Source organism: Trichosurus vulpecula, chromosome 2, assembly GCF_011100635.1.
Source record: "Trichosurus vulpecula isolate mTriVul1 chromosome 2, mTriVul1.pri, whole genome shotgun sequence".
Classification (NCBI taxonomy): Eukaryota; Metazoa; Chordata; class Mammalia; order Diprotodontia; family Phalangeridae; genus Trichosurus; species Trichosurus vulpecula.
This window is the reverse complement of record NC_050574.1, coordinates 41610023-41616022: the sequence shown is the minus strand read 5'-3', so window position 1 is coordinate 41616022 and position 6000 is coordinate 41610023.

Genomic DNA, 6000 nt, shown 5'->3' with positions numbered 1-6000 from the left:
TGACTCTTCATGACCCCATTTGGGGTTTTCTTAGCAAAGATATTGGAATGGTTTGCCATTTACTTCTCTGGTTCATTTTACAGATGAGGAAACTGAGTCAAATGGGGTGAAGTCACTTGCCCAGGGTCACACAGTTAGGAAGTGCCTGGCTCCAGATTTGAACTCAGGAAGATGAGTCTTCCTGACTCCAGGCTCGGCGCTCTATCTACTGGATCCCCTAGCTGCCTTACCTAGTTATTAAGAATCTATTACTCAAGTGATGAATCCATTAGGTTAGACTGAGACGAGGTTAAAAATTTAGGGATGATTAGTAAGGACAAAACACTGACCCAAACTATTAAGAAAGGAGAAATTGTTAATAAGCAGCATAATCAAGAGGTTAGCAGAAGATACTCTCCTGCATTAGAATTTTTTGTGCTTAGAGGAAGTAATGGCCCACTAATAAAAGGACAATTAAGCCTTAGAAAACTCTGCCTGAGGCAGTACAGCTGTTATTAAAAAACAGCCAACCTAGAATGGGAATACAGAGATTTAAACCAGTATATTGAAAGACCAGCACTGAGACACTGCACTGAGCAGAGGAAGAGAATCCTGATCAGAGCAGGTCTGAACAGCAACAAAACTTTCCTCCTTTCCCTCTTTGGGAGGAACAGATTCTGTGGAACAAGCCATGACAGCTTTAAGGTTAAGTGAGGATGTTAGCTGAGGAACGAAATATTCACAGAATAGGAAACCCAAGCAGTGGAATAATGTCTTTCAGGGGTAAATGATGGTAACCAAGGCAATCTTAGGAATTACAGAAAGAACAAGATAGGTCGTGAAATGAACAACATCCTACTGGGGACAGCTATGGTACAAATTAAACCAAAGAAGAAGACCTTTGGAATTCATTATTATCTTCAATTCATCCTGTCTTTATCTTCCTTGTACCTTATTAAACTGTGAGCTCCTTGAGGGCAGAGACTCTCTTCCCTTATCTTTTGAGGCAGCTGGGAGTACAGGAGCTAGAGCAAAGAGTCTCCAGTCAGGAGGTCCTGAGTTCGAATCCAGCCTCATATATTATTGTGTGACTCAGGGCAAGCCACTTCACCTCTCTCTGACTCAGTTTCCCCAGTCCTAAAGTGGAGATAACAGTAGCCTCTACTTCCCAGGATTGTTGTGAAGATTATATGAGATATTTGTAAAGTGTTTAGCACAGTGTATGTGGCACATAGTAGGCACTTAGTAAATGCCCCTTTCTAGAACTAATTATTTGGCATAAGGGGGCCATCTCCAGTGGTCCTGGTCCCTATCTAGCCCCTGGACCCAGATGGCTCCAGAGGAGGAAGTGAGGCTGGTGGCTTTGCACAGCCCTGTCTCACTTCAATCCAATTCACCTGCATGTTATGGCATCACCTTCCTGATGTCATGATCCTCTTCAAGAACAAAAGACACACAATACCAGCAACATTTGACATAATCAGGGGTGGAGATTATCACATGCTGACGCTGTTAGACACCCATTCACAAATGACCAGACTCAGTAAGAGAAAATGAAAAAAAAATGAACAAAACCAGACTCGGATAAATGTTTTTGGAGATTCCCAAACCCCAGGTTGGAAAGTATGTAGAAAGTTAAAATTTTGTAGATTGGCCTGAGGAGATCTATACATGTGCTATGCTAGGATTAGGAGAAGCAATAATCAAAATGAGAGAATTAAGTCAAAATTTTGCCTTATAGAAGAAACCAAAAATTAACATTTAGTTATTGACAGGAAAAGCCTTATGGGTTTCAGTTGTCTTGATGCCACAGAGCAACCTGTAAATACCCTTCAGCACAGAATTAAAGGAAGAGTTAAGGAAATTATCTTGAAGGATTTGGAACAAAGAGGTAGAAGTGATTAGGTCTTATGGTGAGTGCTTTACATAACCTACCAGCCTTACTTGACTTTACTTACCAGCTGCCATTGTGAATAGGTGCACAAATTTTCCCTCTTCCCACCCCCATTTCCAGTTCTGGAAGCATTAAGCTCCTACTACAAGACAGTCATCTTGGCTTACGTCCTGCCACTGGACTTTGATGACTCTGGAAGAGAAAGAGCTGATGACTTTGTGCAACTCTGCTTCGCTTAAATCCAATTCATTCTAAAATCAAGACATCACTCTGGGGTGTCATTAATCCTCTTTGAAAATGAAGGATGAACAACAACTTTAAGACTGGCTCTGTTCTAGGTGATAAGGATAGTAAGTGCTAAGAAAGAAACCATCTGTACTAGTAATTAGCTTGGTTGTTGTCCTTTCTTCTAGAGGAGGACCAAAATGACCATCACTATGCTAGAGTCAAGTTTCAGTGCATCCAACTGTGAATAATCAGACCAATACGAGGCTTGGAATGCTCTACCACAGATCGGGCACAAATAGTCCATGTGAACATTTGGAGTAGATACTCTAAATTTGTGCAGCTCACATTTCTTTTGAGCTATTTCAACTCTGCTCTGCTCATAGAGGAAATGTGGGCACGCCATGCTGAGTGGTCCTATGCCAGTGTCTCCCATGTCACATAATCAATTCCAAAGTTCTTGAGAGAGACCTTGACAGTGTCCTTGTATCGCTTCTTCTGACCACCATGTGAGCACTTGCCCTGTGTGAGTTCTCCATAAAACAGTCTTTGTGGCAAGCATATGTTTTGCACTCAAACAATGTGACCAGCACTTCAGAATTGTACTCTCTGAAGCAGAGTTTGAATGCTTGGCAGTTTAGTTTGAGAAAGGACTTCAAGGTCTGGCACCTTATCCTGCCAGGTGATCTTCAGAATCTTTCTAGGACAATTCAAATGGAAGCAATTCCGTTTCCTGGCATGGCACTGGTAGACTGTCCAGGTTTCACAGACATACAACAACGAGGTCAGCACAACAATTCTGTAGACCTCCAGTTTGGTAATCAGGCTAATACCTCTTCTCTCCCACACTTTCCTTCGGAGCCTCCTAAACACTGAGCTAGCTCTGGCAATGCGTGCATCAACCTCATTATCCATGTGTGCATCCCTGGAAAGTACACTACCAAGGTAAGTGAACTTATCCACGACATTCATAACTTCTCCATTTGCTGTAACTGATGGTTCCATGTATGGATGGCGTGAAAGTGGCTGATGGAGCACCTGTGTTTTCTTGGTGGTAATTGTTAGGCCAAAATCAGCACAAGCAGCAGAGAATTGATTCATACTTTGTTGCATCTCAGCTTCAGAGGCTGCATCGAGTGCCTGATCATCTGCAAACAGGAGGTCATGAACCAACAGTCCCTCCACTTTGGTCTTAGCTTGTAGCCTTTTCAAATTGAAGAATTTGCCATCAGCTGACCTTGATGCCTTGTTCACGCTCATTGAAAGCATTCAACAACATGGCTGAAAACATCATGCTAAAAAGCATGGAAAGAAGCACACAGCTTGCTTCACTCCATTGGTGATTGGGAAGGCAGGAGAGCATTGTCCATCATCTAGAACCCGGGCAAGCAGGCCATCATGAAACTGACATACAATGCTGATGAACTTCTCTGGGCAACCAAATTTTGACATAATTTTCCATAATCCCTCATGACTAACAGTATCAAAAGACATCACCCATACCAGTAATTAGCTTACACCCTAGTCAAATGAATGCTGCCATGCCAGTGTTACTGAAAGAGTTTGCCAGTTGCCTCCCCTATTGGTTCCACTCACCAACAATCCAAAATACTCTTCCCTGGCCACCATCCCTCTATAGGTGTGGTCTCCTTCATTAAAATGTAAGCTCCCTGACTGAAGAGACTGTTTTCCATTTTTATTTTTTTTATCAGCTAATGCTTAGCCATATAGTAAGCACTTCACAAATGCTTTTATTCTCATTCATGGCTAAAATGTGGCTTCTAGACTTACATCTCTCTAGATTATGTCCTCTGACTTAACATTTGGAGGGGAGAGAAGAGGAGAGGGGAGGGAAGGGAGGGAAAGGGAAAGAAAAAAGAAAAGGGAGAGAAGAGAGAGCTAATATGTTTCTGAGGACAGATCTGAAGTGACTTTGGAGACAATCTGGTCCAACAACTTTATTTTATATGAGCATACTCCTTTTAGACTTCAGCAAATTCACAGGTCAGAAGGATCAAAGAGAGAGAAAATAAGAGGCAAAGGCAAAGTACTTTCAGAAGTGAATTAGTGATTCCGTATCTAATAAAGGATACAAGGCTTTGAGTAGCTCATTTGTATATGAAAAAGCCAACAGAAACAATGTTGTAGCCCCTAGGGCTTAGGTTGACCCACAGAGATTTTTAAAAATCTGTTGAACCCATACACACTCCCAGACGTATTTGGTATTTGATACTATGAAAATGTCTATTACCTACTTATAACCTAGCTACTGAGATGAAGATTTGAGAAACATACTGGACAATCACCATACATTAGTAAGAGATCTCTCACTGGGGGGACCTACCCCTGAAATGGGGAGTTTTGTCAAAAGGAAAACTTAAACCTTTTCCTAAGAGACCTTGAAGATATAATGAGCTTCAGAGTTAAGTATCTGAGACAATATATCTAGGTATGTTTTTACCATTCCTAGACTAAGCTTCTGTTATTTCTGGAAAGATGCATCAATACCTTAGCTGATGATTAAAGTAATGGTGGTAAAAAATACTCCTGATCATTAAGGATGAAGGTTGGTAGAATCCAGAAAAATGGCATCAAAGTGCCACAGTACCAAGATTATTAAGTTATTTTGACTATCTTTACTCCTTACATGTTCCTCACTATAATATTTTAAGCTGGTACCTATTCTTAGAACTGACACAGAGTGTGACTTAGCTTATAAGGGAGAATTACTTTTTATAATTACTGTTCTTCCAATGACATTTGAAATGCCTTTACTAAAAGCTAATTAATGCTACTGGCTGGCTGTTAATGAGAAGCACACTAGTAGGGGCTTAAGAACTATAGCAGAAGCAGTCCTGCACAGGGTTATGTCTAGAAACCAAGATGGCAGTCACTTCTTGGGGGCTCAACCCATGAGTATAAATTGAGGGAGAGGATCCCAGAAGGTCCTATATATGGATAAGAAGATTGGGTTCCAGAGAAGGCAAGTGATTTACCCAAGGTCACATAGCTGGTAGAGCCAGGATTTAAATTCTGATACCTTGACCCCGAATTCTGTGCTCTTTATTTTGCACTAGGCTTCCCTAGGAAAGGGCCCAGGATCCTCTGCACTCTCCCCAGGATCAGAGTAGAGATCCCTGGAGGGCCCTCATCTCTACAGTAGATGTAGTCTTAGTGGGGATGCATCCTTAATGAGACTAGACTGCATTTAAGGGAGCTCTTTGTATGTTGAGTGAATCACTTGGCAATTGTGAATTCCTTGAGGTCAAAAGGAGTTGATAGGAGCTGTAGTTCCTGGAGGTAAAGTCTGGAAAGTATATGGGAAGGGAGAGATGGGAAGGGACATTAAGGGAAGCACAACCAATGTGGGACAAAGTCCTGGGATTGGACCATGGTGGGGATCAGAGTCATCTAGGAGAAGAGAATTGTAGAGGATGCAATCTTGGAGCAGAAGGATTCTATAAAATGGAGCCTCCAGAAGTAAAGGATTATGGGAGATGGAGTCCCCCATAAGAGCTGATTGAAGAACATCTAAGGACAAAGGATCATGGGAGATGGAGTCTCTCGGAGGGGAGAGAATGGAGTGATGATTGAGAGAGATTGTGAAAGATTCAGTTCCCCAGGAAAAAAGGATTGTGGGGAATAGAGTTTGTGCCCAAAGGAACTGTGGGAGATGGAGTCTCCAGGATAGAGAGGTTATGGCAGAAAGAGTCCTGGAAGGAGTTACCAAGGGGCTGGGGGCACCAAGCATTTGAGCTCCGCAAAGAGGGCCTGTGGTTGATGTGGGCTGGAGGAGGGTGTCAGGAGGGATGGGGTGAAAAGAAAATTAGAGAGCTTTGTTAGGGTCTCATTCTACACTGTCTTTGATGGTTCCTGAAGCCAAATGGTGGACTTGGAGGTAG